We start from the raw sequence: 23,430 nt of genomic DNA on the forward strand, positions 1-23,430 counted from the left end.
GTTAAGATGACTAAGTGCAAAGGGTGAGTGTGTGTCTGTAGGACCAGGCTGCATGCATGCCAACTGTAATTTTCCACTTCCAGGTATGAGACTCCAGGCAACTTACTAAAAACTTGTAGCTCAGTTTTCTCATTTGAAAAATGGCGATGATATGAAAACTACCGTATAGTTTTTGTGAGGCTTAAAGGTCTTAGAGGGTTTAGAACAGAATTCCAGGGATCCTAAGACTCTGAGAATGTTAACAGCCATTGGTAGAAGGTGTATAACCTTGGGGATCTCACTTAACCTTCTTGTTTTATCTTTAGTGCAAAAAAGTATCACAATCTCACATGGCATTTAGAAAGACAAAACAACCTCAAATAAGATAACATATGTAGAATTTATTCAAGACAATTCCTTGAACCAAGAAACCAAGTAGAATTAGTTCCTTCCTGCTCTATTTCCATAGTACCTAAAACACACACACACACACACACACACACACACACACACACCTGCTACAGTATTTGTCACGCTGTATCCTGAAGAAGATTTTACTCGCCTATCTCCCTCTGTCCCACAAACAATGTGTCCTCTCACTCACCTCTGCATCCCTGTCATGAGACAGGTATTCAATAAATATTTGTTTAAATGAATTGTGTCAAAATGATTGAGCAGTAATTCCCAAGGCTTTTGCCAGGAATCAAGGGTTATCACATTTGCCCGCTGTCCTCAGAAGACCACCTCAAAAGTGCTTTTTTTTCTTCAGGGGTGATAGATTGAGATTCTGCCATTGCAGATGCAGTCAACCTTTTATGGTCACATTCTTTTCTTTTCACTTAACAAATAACTATTGAGCACCTACTGTATTCTGGTGCCAAAATGAGCTCCCATCTACAGCATCACCAGTGACAGATACCCAGGTAACGTTAGTCCCTGCACACTAGACAGAGAAGAAGGTCATTTGCTATAGAATTATCTACTCTTTGAGGTAACAAACTTGTTGGTATGATTATTTCATTACAGCTATAGACTCTCAGAGAAGAAAAGAATGGTTTTCTAAAAGTAAAAGTCCTTATAATAATAATTAAGGTAAAAATCTGACTGACTAGGTTTAAATCCTTGATCAGGTTTGCATCAGGTGTAAGACCTTGGGCAGATTGTTTAATCTAGGTCTTGGCTAGGAGAATTGATCTATTAGAAATGAAAATAACTTACTAAAATACTTGCCATCTAATTAACACACAATATGTACTTGTTATTTTGATTAACCTTCCTCTCTCTATTTCCTTATCTCAGTGTTTGAACTTCCATTACAAATTCATCCAGCAAATACTACATGTCTGCCCAACTTCCGGACATCATCCCCCAAGAGTCAGAACATTTACTACCTCCTGTGGTTATCCATTTGGTTGCTAGATAAATAGAATCGTTGATAAATTCTAGAGGGCTACGTCTTCCACTCATTGGGCTCAATCCATCATTCAGGATTACTCAGAAGAAATCTAATCTTTCCCCTGCAAGGATAACTCCTCAGACTTCAGAAGGCAGCTGTATCTGCTAGTTGTCACCCTCCTCCCACACACCCACACATAACCTTAGATCCTTTTGCTATTTCTAAATAACATTTTACTAGATCCTTTATTATCCATTTTGCTCTTCTTGAGTAATCTGTCCATCGATATCTCTGAATGTGTGAAGTTCAGAATTCATAAACCAGAGCAAATGTGGACAGATCACCAGTGAGTACTAGGGAACTAGTTTCCCTTTTGAACACTGTATTTCTAATAAAATAAAGATGGATTTTTTTTGGAAGCAACATCATGCTGTGTTGAGTCATCATCCACTCACAATCAACAGGAGACTAGCTCTTCCTGACTTGTGCAATGGTAAGCCGCTACGCCTCCACCCTGTACTTGTATAATTGAATTTGAGGATCTTTTAGTACTTTATATTTGTGCTCATCAGCTTTATATTGTCAGATATGATTCATTATTACATTTTGTTAGAATTTGTGAAGAGGGAATCCTGATTATATCTTCTAGTTTATTCATTGTCTTTCTGGTTGTGTATCACCTGTAAACTTATTGGATATGTCCGTCAATGTTATCATCTTGGTGATCAATAAAAGTGTTAAGGGAACAGTGTATCAAATCATAACTGAATTAGGTCTTTAGAAACCTTACTGTGCCTTAGTCTCTTACCAAAACAACTTTTAAAAGTTATTATTTGTGCAATCAACAAATATTATTAAGTGTCTTCCAAGTACTATGGGTACTATTCCAAGTGCTGAGCACATAGTGGTGAACAGAACAAAACCCCTGTCCTCTTAAAACTCACATTCAAGAGGGAAAGATAGACAATTTTTAAAAAAAGAAAAGAAGTAAATAATCTTAAATGTTATGAAAAACAAAAGAAGAAGCTAGAGAAGTTTGACAGTGGGGATGGAAGAAAGGACTGTGTATAGATCAATATTGATAAAACGGAGTTGTTTTCAGTTTGAAGTCAGGTATGATGTATAGTGGATGTCAGTAATCCCAGCACTCTGTGGGGAGGAGGGTTACAAGATGGATCCCAGGCTGGGCAATTTAGTGACTCAGCAGAAACTTATCTCAAAAATAAAATAAAAAATGCTGGGGATATAGCTCAGTGTGAAGTCCTTGGGTCCACTCACTACTGTAACCACCCTCCCAAAACAGTTGATTGCTCTGCTCATGTCCTGCAGTCTTGGTGTGTATCTAGCCAAAATATGTCCAAAAGTGGCCAATATTATGGTTTACATATGGAGTATCCCACTGGGGATTTAGCTCAGTGGTGTAAAGCGCCTGCCTGGCAAGCACAAAGTCATGAGTTCAATCCTTGGTACCAAAAAAAAAAAAAAATTACAATTAAATATGGAGTATCCCCCAAATATTCAGAGGATTGATCCACAGTGCAACAATGTTCAGAGACAGAGCCTAGCAAGGTGATTGGATCATGTGGATGCTAAGCTCATTAATGGATTCACTAATGAGTTCATCTCTGAATGAGCTATGAAGAGGGGACGCCCAGTTGGAGGAAATTTGTCACTGGCAGCGTGCCTTTCAGGGGGATACCATGATTCTTGTTCCTCCCTCTGTTTCCCTATAGCTCTTACTGCCTTTCTGTTTCCTGGCTGCCATGAGGCGAGCGGCTTTCCTCTGTCATGCCCTGAGCTTTGTGTCTCACCACAGACCTAAAAGCAATGAAGCCAGATAAACATGGACTAAAACCTCTGAAACTGTGAGTCAAAATAAATCTTTCCTCCTTATGTTCTTTAGCTCAGATTTTTTGTCACAGTGACAGAAAGCTGACTAACATAGGCAGCAAGTCTTTCCAATTTCTCAAAATCTCTTTTTCCTTATGTGGTGTCATATTAGAAAAAAATCAATAGATAAACAAAAAAGAATTTAGTCATGAAGCATAAATGAAAATTTGAATGATAATTCCTCAGGAGACTTCCCATTTCTTCATACCCATAGGATATGCAAACTTTCAAGGTTTCAGCAAGCAGTCATATCTGATGAAGATTCCAGAGAGCTTTTTAAAGTATTGTTCTACAGATGCAATACATGCTTGAAAAAATAATGTAGAAAAAGCTAAAAAGGTAGCACTTACCTTATTCCAATCCCCATGGTTTCAGGTATGAATCCAATAGCTTATGAGTCCAATAGTCTCTGGAGAGTCTGCAGGGTGGCATGGGTGACCTCAAGGCACTGTTCAGAATCTGGACATTAAATTCTGGAAAAGAAGCCCACAAAGGACACATTGGAAATTTGCCTTTAATTACTCTCTGTGATTCTAATGTTGGTACATTGCTCTAAATATTTTTCAATCTTTAAGACCCCTTGATGTTGTAAGGACTTGATAAATTTTGGTTCAGTAGAAGACTGCTTTGCAGGATATGGTGGTGCACACCTGTAATACCAGCACCTTGAAAGGTTGAGGCAGGAGGATCATGCATTTGAGCTCGCCCTGGGCAATTTAGTGAGGCCCTGTTTCAAAAATAAAATATAAAAAAGGACTGGCAATATGGCTTGGAGCTAAGGTCTTGGATTTAATCCCTGATACCATAAGGAAAAAAAACCCAATAGTACACTTTGATTGGAAAACATCCATCCATTCATCAAATATCTGTTTTGTACCATATTGTTGGTGCTAGGAAAACAAAGATAAATAGGGTAAATATGGTTGGCTCTGTTGAAGTAGTGTGTTATTAAGAGAAAAAAAGAAAAATGGGAAGTTAACAATTTCTATGCAGAGACTTATGAGATATGAAAGAGTCTTACAAAGAGGTGGGAGGTATGTTTCAACTGGAAGGTATAGGATACGCACATTTGGGAAATAACAGAGATAATTCTGCATTCTGAGTATCTGAGTCCCAAAAGCAATCAGAGAGCATTAGCCAGAGCAGTCAGAGATGGGACTGAAAAGGTGAAGAGTACCAAACATGCAGAAATTTACAAGCTATGTGACAGGGAAAGGAGAATCTGCGGAGCTGTGTGATTGATTATATGCTAGAGCTCTGAAGAGGGAGTAGTCAAGAGTGGGAATCTGATCTTGGGCTTGGACAATAGCATGGGTACTGATAGCACTCACTGAGACAGCAGAAATGTGAATGCAAGACAGAAGAGATGTGGGGGAAATGGTGACACACCCAGCCTTGGCCATGTTTCTGATGCCTGGGAAACACTCAGAGCAGCAGTAAGCAGTTAGACCTGGGGTTTGAAGATAAGAATTTAGGAATCATCAGCACAACAGAGAACAATGGAATTCACGAGTATGAGTAAGACACCTGGGGGTGGTGTTCACAGAAGAGAAAAGAATCCAGGAAAAAACCAGCAGAACATCAGCACTCAAAGAATGGACAGAATAAGGATCTTTGAGAAACACAGTGGCAAGGTCCAGCCAGGGGGAGAGGAGGGAAACAAGTATGAGTTATCACAGAGGACAAGGGGAAAAAAGTTGTGACCAACAAAGGCAAATGCTGTGGAAAGATGAGGTGAGAAAGACTGAGAGGCACCACAGGATATTTGGTAATGGCAAACTTGGATCACAGTGAGTTGAGGAATGACTGGAACTAATGAATATAAACAACTGTTTCAAAAGTTTGCCTTAAAGGCCATTTGCAGATCGGGGAGAAAGAAGAGAAGACCAATCAGGAAGCGAGCCCAATCTGGGAACCAGCGCATGCATGGGCTGCTGCTGGACTGAAACAGACAGACGCCACCCCCTTCCGGCTCAGGGGCTGGCAAACAAGAAGTACCAACCAACACCACGCCTCACCCCACCCCTACGGTGAGTGACCAGCTTGTCTGGAGAAACACAGGCTGTGATGACAGCTATGGAGGTGAAATGCAGTTGGATGCCTGTGGTGCTTTGGTTTTTCACTAACATTGCAGCTCTATGATCAGTTGTCTGATCATAGGTTCAGAGGATAGTGGTACGCAGTGTGGCACGTAGGTGCCATTGTTGATTCCCTATGTCTTGTTTTGGAAGTCCTATATTGTTTCTATTGTTTTGCTGGGTTGGGTTCTGTTTCCTTTTGTTTTGTTTGATTATGTCAAATGCGATGGCAGGAGTAGCTATTTCAGAGATAGCAAGAAATAATTATGGTAGCAATTTTGGATTTACTATTGGCTTGTTTTGAAGTCCTTTATTGCAGTCACTATTTTGTTTTTATTATTTCTATTCTGTTCTGCTCTGTTTGATTTTTACTATATCCTAAGTTATCTGCAGCTATTTTGAAGACATCAAGAAGCATTATGGTAACTATTGTTGATTTCTTAATGTTTTAAAGTCTTATATCTCTTACACTGGTTTGTTTTGATTGCTTTTATTCTGTTTATCCACTTTAAAATTTAAAAAAAGTTTGCCTTAAAAATGGAAGAAAATAACATTGGGCATGGTGGCATTTGCCTGTGAACCCAGCACTTAGGAGGCTGAGGTGGAAGGATAGGTATGAGTTCAAGGCCAGCCTTTACTATATAGCAAGACCTTGTATCCAAAAAAAGGAAGAAAACATTGTCTCCTGATCTTCTTCCAAAGGCAGGGAAACTGGGTCCTCATAAAGCATCTTTCAAGATCCATTAGCTGCTTTGTGGTAGCTCAGTTGACTGCATGGTGGTGCTCTGGGGAGACATTGCCTGGGCATTGGACAGTGGTCCAACAATCAGTGCTGGACTTGGCTAAAAATGTAAAATAAACCAAATATGTCCCTTTTGTTCTCCTCATAGGTCTCTGAGGGCCACATAGGCTCCTGGAACAAGGCCACTTTGATGTATGACTGACCTCTCTGAACAGTCCACCAAGGAAATGACCTACATATGGTCAAATCTGGTCAGACACAATTCTCACACTGTCATTATCTGTTGTCTATTGTCTGTCACAGCTTTTGCGATGAGGGCAGCCAGAGAGAGGGAAGAGAAATTTGGTCACCTTGGAGTTTGGAACAGGCAGCTGGCCCCACAGCTGGCCAGTCAACTATGAAAGCAGGGAGCTTCTCTGAGAACAAAATCCAGAAGCCAAAATAAATGGGTCAGTTGGAAAACAAATGACAGCAATGCTGAAGGTTGGTCCTGGGGAGTGAAGGTGAGTCAAGACATAATGAATGAACACTGTAAGGGGCTTGGACAAGAGGGCAGTGCAGGAACAGGAACCAAGGATGCAGAGATGAATAGAAGCTAATATATATATATATATACACACACACACACACACACACACACACACACACACAGGCCAGACATACATAACTATGCTGTACAGACAGGTACATCACTACTAACTCTCTTACCTGGTCCTCCCAGGGCATTGTTCAGTTCCCAGGTCCTCAAGACACAAAGTAAAGGTTTTGAAATTTACAACAATCCTCCGAACCTTATTTCCACAACCTCCCTCTCCAGCCAAGTGTTGCTATACTCCAAGAAGTGGACAGAAAAGCTCTGGCCTCTGAGTTGCTAATGGGTACACACAGTTGTGAGCATCTGAAAAGGTCCTAGAACAGCACTCCCTCTCCTAAGATCCAGGATTGTAAATGGAGACCAATAGACCCTTAAGGCCCTAAGTCAATAAGCAAGCTAGCTGCATGGGCTGATGAGTAGAAACATTTCTAAAATTCAGTTCTTCCAAGATATCTGGGTTCTTCAGAATACACACTCTGCTTGGACCAAAAGGCTCAGCTGTCTTCGGTTGTGATTAGAGCAGAGAGGAGAGAAAGAGCAGTGGTAAACATCACACTGAAGCTCAGTGATTTTGTTTTGTGCACAGACAGGCTGAGCTGTACAAACTAAGTTTTCAGAAGGAGTTTTTTCCCCCACTCAAGTCAGTAATTATTTACCTCTTGGATATTGCTTAAAGCAAGAGTTTTCATCTAATTCTCATTTAAGGGTACTGAAAAGGAAAAACTAAATAATAATACCTCATTTGTTTACAATGCTTGTCTTTCAAAGACATTCTGTTTATAGACTCTCTAATTTCCAGTAACAACACTGTTATAATGGAAATACAAGTAATGACTATTATCATTTTATAAATTAGGCATGAATGAAACCAAGGGAGCTGGCAATGAAATGACTGCTTCAATGTAACTTCCATTTTAGAGTTGTCATAGCTGGTTTATTTTTCATTTTTTATTAACAATGCAACTGTACTTTGGGTAAACACACTTATTAAGGTGTATCCTGCCCTTAAATTTTAAAGTAAAAAATACATTACTTAAGAGAAATAACAAAGACCGAAATGTTCATGTGTTCCTCAAGTCAAATCTCTCCCACAAATCTAGATTTGAATCAGTCAGTTCCCACTACCCAACTCTGCACTTTATCTGCAAGTTCGCATCATCGCACACCCACATATTATAGCTCATGTATGTGTCATCCCCTCTTCACGCATGTTACACTGCGATGATATTGCCATCTCAGTTGGATTAGGAAAGTACCATTATGTACACACATTCTACATGTGTGTGAGGTCACTGATACTTTTACTCTTTTATTAGCTTCAATTTGCAGTGGTAAATTTTTTTATCCTTTCATGTATTCATTTTCTTATTCATTCATTTACACTTTCAAACACTTAATGTCCATTCCATAAACAGAGATCGTGTGCCCAAAATGTAGAAGCACCATTATTTTACATGCAGAAGACAGAAATGGATATAAGACAAAAATCACAGACTCAAGAAATTCACAACCTGATGAGGGAGACACAATAAACAATTGTGGGTGACTGTGGTAGATGTGGAGATTGGGTTATGCACAAGAATGGTCTGAGGAGGTCAGGTGGAATAGCACATGCTTGTAATCCCAGCACTTGGAGGCTGAGGCCAAAAGATTACCATGAGTTCAAGGCCAGCCTGAACTACATAGCAAGACCCTGTCTCAAAAAAAACAAGAGTGATTTGGGGGGCATGGAATGGGAATCTAACCTGATCTCTTTCAAAGGTGCTCCCAGAGATGAACACTCCAGCAAGAGGATTTGGGTATTTCAGGCTCAGGGAACAGCATATACAAAGGCACAAGAAGAGCACATGAAATAGGAGATTCTTCAATTATTCTATGGCTTGTTCTGTTTCACAACTCAGGTCCCGGGCACCATCATACGTGCTTGTATAAAGGGAAATGTATTGTCCACAGTCAAGTAAGTAAAAACACATTCTATATGGGGTCTGTGTCAAAGCGCATTTGAAAACTGTATCTCTGAAGAATATCACTTAGGGAGTAGCACAAAATCAAACTTCAGTTCTACCCAAGGTTTATAGACTTCATATTTCACTGTCTTATTTTCTAGGAATTAACAATTAAGAACAGTCAACTTATTCATCAAATTTAGGTGACCATTTAGCTCTTCTCCATTATTATTTTACTATGAGGTTTCTATTTAGATATTTCAAAATACAGCATTTTCAAGTACACTCTGCTGGATGGGTCCAGTTTTTCCCGTTCACCTCTTCCTGACTATTCAGACATGGTGTTGCCCAGCAACCAAAAAGGATGAGAGCCAGCCTTGTAGGCTTCTGTTGTGGTTTCAGTCTGAAGTGTCCCCTGAAGACTCATGGATTGAGGGCTTGATTCCCAGAGCAGCAATGTTCAGAGGTGAGGCGTAGGATGGCGACTGGATGAATTCTCTGACAAGTTATCGCTGGGTAGACCATTAGCAAGTGGGGCCCAGGTGGGGGAAGCAGGTCTCCAGGGATGCATCTCTAAAGCATAGATCTTGTCCCCACTCCCTGTCTCCTGCTGGCTCTCTCCCTCTGCTTCCTAGCTTCCATGAAATGCCCAGCTTTCCACCACCGCATCCCTCTGCTAGGTATTTGTCACAGCAGTAAGAAGCTGACTAATTCAGGTTCTCAGAAGCCCCACACACTAGCAGCAGATATTTGGAAATGGTCTCTGAACATCCTACGCTAAGGCCCTTTTAGTGACAGCTCTTCCCTGAGGTGCCTGTTCTTTGGAGTCCCCTCTAAGAAGCCCTGCATGAAGGAGAGAAAAACACAAGAACACATACAGAACTCTCCCTAGACAAATCCGATTGCACAGGCAATCCTTCTCTGAAATTTAAGAAAAGCTTCGCACCCTGAAATCTCATCCTTGTTTCTACCTGGAGATTTTCACTAAGAATCCAAGATAACTTATGGATCTGTTTTAGTTCCTCACCAATTCAGAGAATCTTCTCTAAGCCACATTTGTTTTTCATTTATCCACTCTTCTCCCCTCCAACAAGCATCTACTTCCTCATCTCTGCCTATCTCTTGGAGGCAAGCCAAACAACATTTGCCCTATTGTGCTTTCTGAAAACACTTGTGAAGGTCACAGTGACTTCTATGTCAACCCTAATGGCCAGTGGTCAATCTTCATTCCTCATCTCAACTTTCAGTGCACTCTTGGCACTGCCGGCCACTCCCTTCTTAGGGCAGCACTTCCTGTACTTGCTTTCCATCACACCATACAGGCTTTCCTCTTGCCTCCTCCTTTTTAGTCTCTTGCTGGGCCCTTCCTGATCTTGGAAGTTTTGGAAGTTGCTTTGGTGAGCTCCTTTATAATTATTGCTTGGTCCATTGCGTTAAATGCTATATTCATAGCAGGTTGGAGATATAGCCAGTTTAATGGTACAGCGCTTGCCTAGAATACCCAAGGTCATGGGTTCAATTTCCAGCACTGCAGGAAAAACAAAATTTTTATTTAAAAAAAAATAACTAAATACCATCATTATTGCTCTGATATGTCCCCTGAACTCTTGATTTAGAATCTGAAGAGGACTTTTTCCCCTCATAGTTTTGAAATTTGGATTTGGAACTGAAGAAGCAAATGAATTGCCAAAGGGCAGAAGGGTAGTTTTTTAATAAGGGGAAATGAGGTTAAAAAAAAAAGGGGGGGCACAAAGCTGTGAAAAGGGAAAATGTTTTCAGAGAAAAGAGGCACATCTTGCTGGGTGTGAAGATGCACATCTGTAACCCCAACACTCGGGAGACTGAGGCAGGAGGATTACTGTGAGTTTAAGGCCAGACTGTTTACATAGCAAAATCCTGTCTCAAGAAACAAAAAATAACAAGCAAACAAGCAAAAAAATCCCAACAAGTCTGGGAGGGGCTGGCAGTGACCAAGAAGGTAGGCTGTAGCTCTACTTTAGAAGATTTGATTTACAATTAAGGAATATGGAATTTATACTGAAAACAAGTAATTTTTAGAGGGTTTTTTTTTTTTTTTGAAATGAGGGTCTCACTATCTATTCCAGACTGCATTCACTCACATTTCTTCTCCTGTTTAGCCTCTTGAGTGCTGAGATTATAGGCATGTGCACCACGGATTATTTATTTGGTACTGGGAACTGAATTCAAAACCTTCACCCTGAGCTATATTCCCCAGCACTCCCCCCACCCCGCCGCCTTTATTTCTTGAGTAGAGTCTTGCTAAATTGCTCAGTGTAGGTCTGAAGTTTTGATCCTCCTGCCTCAGCTTCCAGGAGTGCTGAGATTATAAGCACGTGCCACTGTGGCTGATACTCCGGAAGTTCTTGAAGAGGGGGGAAGCCCAGCATTGGTGCACATGTGTAATCTCACAGTCTTGAGCCTGAGGCAAGAGAATCACAAATTTGAAACTATCATCAGCAATTTACTGTGATTTGTCTAAAACATGACAGATGTCTACTGCAAAAAAAAAACCATGATTATTTGTATTTTAAAGAGGAAAATAAGGCTTAGGACGTAGCTCAGTGGTAAAATGTTTGTCTAGCATGTCTGAGGCCTCAAGTTTGATCCCCTACATCACAAAATAAATTAAGAGATACATATAAACAAACAAATAAATGAATGAATATAAAAACTTGAGTGGAAAGAGAAAGATCGAGCAAGAGTAAGGAGAGAAGGAAATAAGGAAAGCCAGCTAGAAGGCCACTGTGGGGTTAAGATCTGAATCACATAGCAGCAGTGGGATCAAAAGTAGTGACAAATCCAAGACAGATTTAAAAGTGGTGGTGAGGACAGAGTCATTGATGAGACAGAGGCTTGAGAGGTGAGGAGACCTGCCATGCTTGAAAGACAATGACACTGCGTACGTGTGCGGAAGGCCAGCACCCGCAAAGGGGAGGAGGACGGGTGTGTTAAGCTCGACATGACCTTAGGGTGCCCAGGGACAATGAGGAGTAGCCAGCTCCAGAGACAGCAAGGAGAGCTGGATGAATGTGCAGGTTAGATGAGCGCTCCCAGTGGATGGGACTGGGGACAGCAAACAGTGCCACGTGTGCCAGGCACAGAACCCCAAACACAAGCAGCAGGCAGCTATCACAGAAGGAGCCAGCGGAGGAAAGGAGCCCTCACAGAGGTGACGTGCGAACAGGACAGTGAGGCCTTTAGGTAGCAGGAAAAGGTGACCTTCAAGCCGGAAATGATCGGCAACTCTCCCTTGGGTAGTCTAAGGGTGACAATAAGGCTCTAGCACGAGAAGATGAAAGGACATAGTTTCTCGGGAATTAGAAGTCAGTCAACCATGAAACTTCTTTTAAAGCATGGCTGGGAGGAAGCAGGGACTAGTAGGAAGGGAAGAAGATGGAGCTGGGCCATGTGCCGGGATCAATATCTTGGGTCCAGCAGGTGACCACCTTGCTTCTGTCCACAAGACAAACTCTTCACCGTTTTCCCAGTGATACATACAGTTCAGTTCAACACGAGATTGTTGAGCACCTACTGTGTTTAAAATAGCAGGTTTGGCATTTCAGTGCCCAAAAAGATATGCAAGATGGGAAGTCCTTTTTTATTTATTAACCCAAATCTGCCTTCTTTCAACCATAGTTCTTGACCCCTGGAGCCACACACAAGGTAAGAAGAATTTCTTCCACATAGCTACCTTCAGCTAATTGAAGATGATTTTCAGCTGCCTCTGGGATTCTCCCACTTTTCCACTTTTGTGAGATAATCCAGTTTTTAGATCCATGTGTGTGTACACACGTATGTATTTTGTTGCCAGCTGACTGCTTTCCTCTGGGTATACATAGCATAATCTGCCAAAGTGTCTTTTAGAATGTGGCACTCAGAATAAGTCGCGGTTGTCCCCATTTGGTAGGAGCAGTAGACAGAGCAGTGGGAGCATTCTCTCTCCTGTCTAGGACCCTGTCCCCTGGTCATGTCACCTGACACTGTAGGAGCATCTGACAATCGCGTGCAGTCTCATAATGCTTCACAATCAGCTCAGATACCAAGATCTTTGGGGCTTGAATGTTAAGAGACTAGGTCTCTTAATCTTAGACAATTGCTGTTTCACAGCCTACTGCAGGATTTTACATCCCCCCTAAATATTATATTTTATATTTGGTTTTCGACAACCAGTCATAAAAACAAGGTGTAGGATCCAGGCAGATCTACATTTGAAGTTCGATGTTGTTAAGTAGCCCAGTGACTTTGAATGTGATGTGTGATCTCTTTGAGTCATGACTTGCTTAACAGTAAAAATAAGGATGATCCTGTCTACACTTCAAAGTGGTTCTGAGGCTAACATATGGACAGTGTACCATGTCATGTAAAGGCCCAATACCCTTTGGTTTCCTGCCTTACTTTTCTTTCTTTCTCTCAGCTCTGTAGCCTTAGGATAAGGCTTTTGAGTGATGACTCAAGAGAGAGAAACTGGGCGCAGGATGCGCCTCAGTAGTAGAGCACCTGCCTGGTATGCATAAGGCCCTGTGTTTGATCCTCAGAAATGAAAAATAAATCTTTCTTTCAATAAAAAGAAAAAATAAGTTGGACATAACAGGGACAAAAGGCCAAAAAAGATAATCTATATAATATAAATTAAGTTATACACATAATAATAGTTAATAGTTAACTCTAATATAATAATAGTTAAGCATATAGGTCATGGAGGTTCTGAAATTTCCTGTAGCTGATCCCCAGCTCCTCTCCATACTAGCTACGTAACTGGAAACAAGTTCATAAACCACCCTGAACCTTAGTTATTCACCTATAAAATAGGCATGATAACGGTTCCTGTTTCCCCAGATGTTGGAGAGGATGATGGATAGGTAGCACTGCACAAAACCTTACACATAGTAAGTGCTGAGTCGTACTAAGTATTGTTGTGATTGTTATGACCAGTTGAAAACCTTCAACTCATGTCCTACTAATTCATACTTCTTTGTATATTCATTTCATCCACTAAGAATATTGTTTAAAATTGTTCCATACTTGCCCCATGTTCCATCATCTTGCCTACCAGGATCCCATGACTATGTCTCTGTCCAGGGTTAGGTAAGCCAGGTAAAAAAGAAAGATAGAAAAGGAAGGAAGGAAGACAGAAAGGAAGGGAGGGAGGAAGAGAAAAATTAGTCTATAGGATCTTGTACAAATCACTTGACATCGATGGCCTCTGGCTTCTGTGTAATAGGAATAATCATAACATCTGAAATGAGGATTACATGACTTAAAGCACATGGGGATAAGGAAATCTGAGTAGCTTGCAGGTAGTTAAGTGGACTCATGCTGGCTCTTTTTGATACAGTAGCATCTTTCTTTTCCTAAGCAGACTAAGCTTATCAGTTAGTAGGTTCTGGAATTCACTTTCCCCCTTTTAAAAATTGGCATAGTTGCCTAACCCCAGGCATATGGTATTTTTCCCTATGGGATTCCTCACATGTTTATAAGCATATCTGGAAGTGCTTTTTGTAGCCCTAGATGTAGTTTATATGGATCAGAAGATTTAAATCTCATTTAAATTTGAATTTCATCTAAATTTAAATTTAAATCTCTTTTAAATTTACCCTGCTGTTATTCACCTTGAGGTCTCACTTCATTTTAAACTTTTTCTTTATGCTGACTATGAGAACATGCATGTCTATTCCAGTAAATTTAGAATACACAGAAATCACAAAGAAAATAAAACCAATTCTGTTCCACTAAGATATTATCACCGTTAATATTTTTCTGTGTCATTGTTTAGTCTTCTTTTTCTGACACTTAAGAATAAGTGACCAACACTTTTTGGTGTCATAACATCTTCCAAAGCCTGCTTTGACTGTATACGTACATTTCATCATAGAAATATACCACAAAATATGTGTTAATTCTACTGAACACTTAGGTTATTTCTAAGTATTTGATATTATAAAGAATGCTGAACTAAATATTATGTTCTTTTATATTAAGTTCTGTGAGTGTTTCTGATTATTTGGCTAAAGTCTTAAAAATAACCACTATGTTAAATGGTATGTTCTTAACAGACAATTCAAATTGTTCACTACACTGTTTGTGCCAGTTTGTACTTAGTGTATCGTAAGGGTATTTGTCTATTGTATCTTTATTCATATAAGACATAACTTTAAAGTTCTTGACCATTTGCTAGATAAAGCAAGCTGGCGTGTGTGTGTGTGTGTGTGTGTGTGTGTGTGTGTGTGTGTGTAATGCTTTCAAGCCCAGGGTCTCACAAATGCAAACTACAAGCTTTATCACTGAGCATACCCCCAGCCTAGGGCTTTACCTTAATTGGAATTTTCTTTAATTCCTAGGGAGATTGAATTTCTTCCATTTTCATTGGTCTCTTGAATTCTTTTTTATTTTCTTTTTGACTTTTCTTGTTCTTTAGTCATCGCTTTGAAATGTTTCTTTTCTTAGAAATATGTGAGAGAATTTTATACATTGAATTTTATATATTAAAGATATTACTCTCACTATTTCTATATATATATAGCTATAAAGTTCTAGAAACTATTACCTTTTGTTTGTGATGCTATTTATATACCTTAATAGATTCTAAGCAATCAGATCTATCAATTTTTTTTCTTTAGAAACTTTATTTATTTATTTATTTATTTATTTATTTAAGGTTTCAGATATTTATTGTTTATCCATTAGTGTTGATCACAGCAAAAGATAAATATCCCTGATTAAGCATGTTCCACTGTCCAGCCAATGGTATTTTTTTATGCTTGATGTGCTGATATCATTCTGACCATGATAAAGAAGGTATTGCCTTGTGACCTTTGAGAAGGTAAATGTGCTGCAGCTCATGTGCAATCTACAGTCCCAGCTTGGTCCTGCTCCAGTGTGAGCCTAACCATGTCTTCTCACAAGACTTTCAGAATCAAACGATTCCTGGCCAAGAAGCAAAAGCAGAAACATCCTGTTGTTCAGTGGATTCAGGCATAAAGACTGATAACAAAATCAAGTAAGTCACTAAAATGTCCGGACTGAGCTTGAATTAGTGATCTTCTTGCTTCAACCTCCCAGAGTACAGGGATTGCAGACATACACTATGACCTGCTAATAAACCTTTATATTTTTGTTCATGAATGTCTTTATCATCATAAGATCAAAAAATGACAATATCACCTCCATCTTTTTAACATGTATCACTGCTCTTAATGGATCACTTTCCATGTTTAACTCCTTACTCCATCTGAAATGTACTCTACTCATTCTTAGCTACATTCATTCCATTCTTTCAAATTAGAGAAGTTATGTAGGCATCAATAGAAACTCTGAATTGCTGTGTTTCAAGCAACAGTAGAATTTATCGGCTCACATAAGTGGAAAATTCAAATTTCAAGCCAGGTTTGGTCAGGTGACTCATACAATGTGTTGGGAAACCTGACAGCTTCTTCATTTTTTTCCTTTAGTCCCTGGTGATAATACACTCTCAATAGACTGTGTGTGACTTTGTGGTTCTACAGAAGTAGCCAAGTACTCATGGGGTTCGTGTTTCTGCATTCACTTCCAGAAGGAAAGCATCTTTGGACTAGCACCCTCCTGACACTGTCTTTGGTGGAAGTGATTTGGGTCCCATGGCTAAGCCCAAGGCAATCACTGAGGCCAAAGGAATGTCCTCCAATGATTGGCCATATTCTCTGTTCTCTGGAGATGGAGATGTTCCCTGAAGTCCCTACAGCAACTTTCCCACCACTCCACATCCCCCCACTGGGAAGGCACAGCTGGCAAAGGTGAGTATGTGTGAGATTGCAGAGTTCCTATCCTTAAGTGCCAAGTCACTGTATTTAATGAAAATGACAAACGTTTTGCCATCCAAAAGCTCACTTGCCTTGCCACTATAGATACTAATTGACACTAGAGCTTACAATCCTGAAAAGACATGGTCCCTGTCATTTATGTTCACAAAACATGCAGCATTTGGGTATATCACAGTTCACAAGGGTCTGATCATACGTGATTGAAATAACTTTCTTAAATTACTTCCTTTATATATGGGCTCCCAAGCTGGAACATAAATAGATGATTGTTTCAACTCTCCCTGGAATTTATTTTGCTGAAGTCTCTGGCTCTTGGCTACCTTGTTTTCAGTCATTTGTACATTCCTTGACCTCTGTGTATGTGCATGTACGTACCAATCTCAACCACTGTGCAGTATCTTTTCCTGTTGTGTTTTCCCAGCCCTATAATCTTGGTTTAACTAGCTACCTTCTCAGAGGAGCTTTCCACAGGGTTAATCAAAGCTGAGTACACTGGATCCTTTAAGGGCTTTAAGTCAATCACTTAATTGATTCCAAGAAGTCGGGTTGTAGTGGTGCACACATACTGTGTGCCAGGCAGTTCAAAATGTCCTTCCCAGGACAAACATTATCTATCTGATCCAGGGTAGGCATTGTCTTAAATATCATCCTAGCAGTTTATTTTTACCTGTGTCTTGGTTGTACCTAGACTCAGATACACATTTCCTTTCTCCATCCACCCTTCTGGGTGACACACATGTTCAGTGACTTGCCTTCCATGGGCTGGCAATGGTCTCTTTACCTGCCCATATGCCTTTCTTCCCTTTTGTCTTTTTGAGACAAGGTCTCTCTAGGCAGTTGAGCTGGATTTGAGCTTTGTAGACCAGGCTAGTCTCAAACTTACAACAATCCACCTGCCTCAGCTTCCCCAGTGCTGGGATTACATGCATGCGCCATCACACCCTGCTTATTATGCCTTCTTTGCCTCAGTCCTGTCTCTAATATTTGCTCCCTCTCATTTTTTAATAGGACTCATCTGATTGCCTCTGCATCTTGCCTAGGGCAACACATTTCCAAATGTGGCCTTTGAACTCCTTTTTGATTCTTCCCTGTCTCTTGGGGGCCACCTGCAACACCACAGCTTTTAGAACACAAAATGGACAGAGTACAATTGAGGCAGACAATGTTAAATGAATAAAATTTCACATTTCCTTGATTCCAAGACCAACTTATGGTAGGATGCACCATCATTTAATGGCTGTTTTGAGCCCTTCCCTAAAATGCTACCATATTAAACGTATCTATTTAAGGTATTCTGGGCTGGGGATATAGCTCAGTGACACAGCACTTGCCTGGTAATTATGAGGCAGTGAGTTCAATTTCCAATGAAAGAAAGAAAGAAAGAAAGAAAGAAAGAAAGAAAGAAAGAAAGAAAAGATATTCAGCTTTTAGAAATACTAAAAATGTAGAGGGAAGAACTTATACCTTAGAATTTAGAAATTGCTACAGTTGAACAATTCTGATTTTCGGTTAACTACTAACCCATTGTATAGCACTCTCCCCTCTTCATTATTATATGTTAGCATAAACATAAACAAAACCCTTATTTACTCCTTTCAATATTTTTCCAGACTGTAGCTGTATCTGGACATTAGCCCTTAAGGTATTATTCTCATGGATGCGAGCCCTTCTTTTGAAGATAATCTTGGTGTACAGTAATTCCTCCTCATCTAAGATTTCAGTTTTTTGACTTTGATAACCTTTGATCAACTATGATCTGAAACCATTAATTGGAAAATTCCAGGAAGAAACAATTCCTAAGTTTTAGATAGCCTTTTCTTTTTACAATATATTGTTATAATCATTATGTTATAGTTGTTGCTGTTAAAATCTTACTGTGCCTAATTTATGAATTAAACTGTATCAGAGGTATGTATGCACAGGGAAACAAATAACAGCAATTATGAGTATGTATGTATAGGAAAAAGCACAATACATGTGGGTTTCCTGCTAACAGAGGTTTCGAGATGTCCACTGGTAGTCTTTCACAGATAAGAAGAGGGCTACTGTATGTTCCTTTTACTGCTTTTCATATATGTCCTTTAAAAAGATAAGTCTGTTAGAACACTTCTTGCGCAACCACATTGATCTTTAAAGACCCTCTCCTTTTCACTGAAATCACTGATTTTGTGGAAATACGCATTTCAAGTCAGTTTACTCCTCTCAAGCTTTATTCCCTAGCTCCTGGCCAGGCAGTCTCATGTCCCTGCAGCCTCTTAACTCTCTTCCCTTCTTCATGTCAGCATAGTAAATACAAAGTTGCTTTCTCTGGCTATTACAATTTCAAGGGTGCCATGGTCACTTTAACTTTAAGTTGTTTGTCACTTTTGCTTCACCAGCACATTCTTCTTAGCTAGTGGAATTAAGCACAGAATAGTACCTCTTCAGTGAGCAATTAGTTTGAATTTAAGTCATGCCAACTTTATTTGATGTTTAATTTTCACATAATGATATTGTCAGATAAATTGAAGTTCTCCATTACCCCTCTATTGTGCCCCTGTGCCAATAATTTTGTCACTTATATTGAGAAAGCATGATTGATGTTGCCATAACAGGATCACAAGGCATGCTAGAACTACCTCACAACACATGGCCAATGAGAGAAGGTTTGAGCCAAGACTAGGGTAGGAGTACTTCCCAGAGCTTGAGTTGTGAATACAGAAGCCAGCCTGGATTAGGGAAGCCAGGTTATGCAAGACCTGGTGTTTCACACCACACTACAGATCAGGAAGCTATTAATACCCATAAGTCTAGTCTTATCCAGCAGCAGGTTATCCATGAAGGGTAGGGCACTGTGTCCCACAGGGTAAGGAGATTACACCAGGGGCATGGATGGTTAGAATACACCCCCTGTGGGGAAGAAGATTGGCCATAGCTGAGCTAAACAAATAGGAGCTGTGTTAAGGGAGGTTAGGGCTCAGAACAAGGTCTTACACATTGGGGGAGACTGGGCTGCAATGGCCAGAGGGAGAGGGGTTGAAGTCAGAAGCCCAGAATTGGGCAAATAGAGGGTTGGAAGGTATAGTAGGAAGGACCTAGGGGTGTCAGAGGAACACAGCTGACTTGAGTGGAAAGATGAAAGAAGGGAGAGGCACACAGATGATGCACTTTCTCTCCAGTTAGAATTGGCATTTAAGTGTTGGGGAGTCTGGGGAGCTAGACCTCAAAGTGGAGCTTCTTAGACAATCCAGCAACTTGTTGCTAGGGAACAACTGGTCACATACATGTTTGTATGTTTCTGTGACAAAGTCACTTCTGCTTTTAGTTTTACCCAAGTGTTTTCTGTCATCTCTTTACTCTCAGGTTTATGGGTTTCCATATGTGTCCGTGACTTCATTACTTACAAGGTTATTCTGCTTTGCCTCTGATTGTGTGCTTCTTAAGAACAAGTTATGAACCTTCAGACTGCTATATTATGATACCTATGACTTATTAATGCTTAATATGTCCCAGGTACCATACTAGCTGATGTTCAATATACCTTATTTAATTCCCACAGCTTCCTTCAGAAGTAGTTATTATTATCCCCTTTCTATACAAAGGAAACTGAAGCAAATATGGTTTATATAATCAGTCCAAGGTCACACAGCTGGGATGCAAAAGAGCTCAGATTTAAACTGAGGTTTTTTTCAGACTATTTATTGCTTCAAATGACAACATTTATACATTCATACATTTATTCGGTTACACACCCAAACAAGTTTCACTGAACTTATCAGCCACTAGATTTTTCATCTATCTACCTACCCATCAATGATCTAACTTCTTTTATCTCTAACTTTGTAATACACAGTATTGTACTATTTAAAAATTAGATCCAGAATAATGTATTTAGTGAATGAACTAGTGCAGTTAAAAAATGTGATTAGCACTACCGTTTCTTCTCTTGGTTTAGATATTTATATTTTTCAATTTGCTATTTAAAAACACAATCATGAGTCACTTAATGATGGGAATGTATTCTGAGAAATGTGTCTTTAGGTGATTTTGCCATTTTTCAAAGATCACAGAGCATACTTATACAGCCTGCATTTGTATCGCCTACTACACACCTTGATTATATGGGATATTTACATATATGTGAGAGAGATTTGACCTATGTGATATACCCTGCTGCTTCTAGGACAGTGGTAGCAAGCCTATGGCATGCATGCCACAGTAGGCTGTTATTACTGAAAGCTCTAAAAAGTTTGCCATCACTATTATAGGTCCAAGATAAACAAATAAAAAAAAAAGATTTAAGCACAAGTGAAAAAGATGTATGGGACAATGCTGTTATAACATGGCATACTATTACATCATAATTTTTGATGAGTAGGAGTGCATTCTAAGATAATGATACAGTATAGTCTAGGATAAACTAGTAACAAAGTCACTAGTCATTATCAAATAACTAGTAACTAGTCATAGTCATTATCAAATATTATGTACCATGTATAATTGTATGTGCTATACTCTTAAGTGGCTTGCAGAGCAGTAGGTTTGTTTACACCAGCATTTGGGAAATGTGTTGTGTTTGGGAATGCTGACAGCTGCATCATTAGGTGATAGGAATTTTTCACCTCCATTATAATCTTACTGGTCCACCATCTTATGTGCATTGTATTGCTGATCAAACCATTGCCATGTGGTACATGATTATACTGCATCCATAGTCATGAGCATTACAAGGAAGAGAAACAGCAAAGTGTTCAGTGAATACTGAACTGAGGGGACATATTTTACTCCTGCCTAAGCCAGAGGTAAGAAAATGTGTTTATATGTTCAAATAAATTTGAGAAGTTAAAATAAAGATTATATATAAAGATATATATGTGTGTGTCTTCTTTTTAAAGTCCAAGTCTGAACATCTTTCTCATAACATGATCTTCATGTTTGTCTTTGCCTAATTACTGCCCACTCACCGACCCTGTTTTTGTCCAGTCTGTGAGCAAAGAATGATTATTACATTTTTAAATGGTTGGAAAACAGTCAAAAGAAGAATGGTATTTGATGGCATGGAAAAGTTACATGACTTTAGTGTCCATGAATAAAGTTTCATCAGAGAATGGTTGAGTTCATTCATTTATGGACTCTCTGTGGCTGCTTTCTCACTGTCTTGGCAGAATGGAGTATTTGGAACAGAAACTGTATGGCCAAAAGAGCCCAAATTATTTCCTGTCTGGCTCTGTAGAGAAGTGTGCTGATCTTCTATGTAACTAATACATGCTGTAATAGCATTTTAAATATTGCTTACATACATATATTATTTTATTTTTTCCTAACATGAGGACTCTTTCTTTTTATTTTACTGACTTCTGCATTCTAACTTCTTATCCATACTGTCTAGAGTGTCTTCGGATAGCAGCAATGCATTTATGTAGAAACAACAGACTCAGAAATTGAAATTGAAGAGACTCGGAAGTCTCTTCCTGCCCAAGTCACCTTGTCCTGTGCTGGGAAACCTGGGCTGGGTATCCCAGGAGGGGCTGCAGTGGCACTGAAGTGGATTCTTCACATGCCATCAACTGATTCAGCTTGGGGTGATGGGAGCAGATAGATGAGCAGAACCAAACTTTTCTTTTCGTTATCTCTTAGGACCTAAATAAAGATTAAAAATGGCTCAGATTGACTGGCACAGGAATTATCTAGCAAAATATTTTGGAAGGCGCTTACCCTGGCAACATGGTACTATGAGTGTTCAACTTCTGTGTTAGTTCAAGAGTAAAACAAAGTCCACAGAAATTCTTTCTGTTTTCCAAGATCAAATTTGACTTTTCATAGCTTCTAAATGAGTTTGCTTTACTTATTTTTTGATGTGCAAACATAAATTCTATTGTCTTTCTGTATATCTTTCTGTGTATCCTTGTTTTTCTTCCCAATTTTACAAAAATTTACTGATCATTTATTATGTGTGAGGCATGGGGCAAGCCCTAGGTTACAAAAATAACTCAACTCACAAGGAGCTTTGAGCTTATGAGACTAACACATAATAATGATCTTTCTTGAGCTTTGGCATTATGTAACAAGCTGATCCTCCTTAACACTCTTGGGTTTTTTGGTCCCACAATTTCCTAGTTTTATTTCTGGAGTTTCTGATTCTCAAGTCTCCAGTGCCAGATCTTTTCTATTCAGTCTCTACATGATTAGAGCTTAGTCCTGGTCCCACTTTTCTTTTGATTCTACCTGCCATCCCTAGGCCATCTTCTTCAAAATTTATAAATCCAGTTCTAGAAGTTCTAGCTTCAGAAGCATGCCTACAAATCTGCAGCCAACATCTGGGCACTTGATACAGGTATACCAGTCTGTTCACTTGGAAAACACTTTTCATTTCCTCCCGAAATTCTGTGTCTGTCCTTGGATTCCCCATCTTGGTAGCTGACACCTCTATTTGTACTCCAATCTTGAAAGCAGTCTCAAGTTCATCATGACACTATCCCCCTACCATAACCCACTATCTCCAATCAACCAAAGTTACTACAAATAATTGTTTTCAACTCTGATCATTTCTTTCGCTGTGCAAGCCATTGGCTTCAGCCAGGCAACTATCTTTGCTTATGTAAAACACTCCCAACTAGTCTCACTTTCCATATGCACTTACCCTGTTCTATGTAATCTTCCCACAGACAATGACTTTTTAGATCAAGAGTGTAAGTGCTGATGGGCCAGGGATATAGCTCAGTGGCATAGCACCTGTCTGGTATGGGTGAGGTCATGAGTTTGATTCTTGGTACCAAGAAACAAACAAAACAAAAACTATTTTTTTAGAAAAAGTGTAAATGCATTTCAAAAAGAAACACAGGGGCTGGGGATTTAGCTCAGCGGCATAAGTGCCTGCCTAGCGAGCATGCAGTGATGAGTTCGATCCCCAGTACCGATTAAAAAAAAAAAAGAAACACAACATTAGCAAAATATACAGGTGGATCATTTTTCTTTTTCTTTTTTCTTTCTTTTTTGTTTCAGTGGTAC

The 23,430-nt window shown here is 39.6% G+C and overlaps 1 protein-coding gene across 1 annotated transcript in view; it reads right to left on the reverse strand.

The window, feature by feature from the left end:
- The window catches only part of Mkln1 (muskelin 1), a 317,153-nt gene that overhangs the window by 286,493 nt on the left and 7,230 nt on the right, over positions 1 to 23,430 (reverse strand). The window contains exon 2 of the mRNA XM_063234205.1: positions 3,616 to 3,738. The gene's annotated coding sequence lies outside the window, so the exon portion shown is untranslated. The remainder of the gene's footprint in view (positions 1 to 3,615; positions 3,739 to 23,430) is intronic.

The sequence above is a fragment of the Cavia porcellus genome, unplaced genomic scaffold (assembly GCF_034190915.1).
Source record: "Cavia porcellus strain 051 isolate PalLab524CR breed Dunkin Hartley unplaced genomic scaffold, mCavPor4.1 scaffold_2, whole genome shotgun sequence".
Taxonomy (NCBI): Eukaryota; Metazoa; Chordata; class Mammalia; order Rodentia; family Caviidae; genus Cavia; species Cavia porcellus.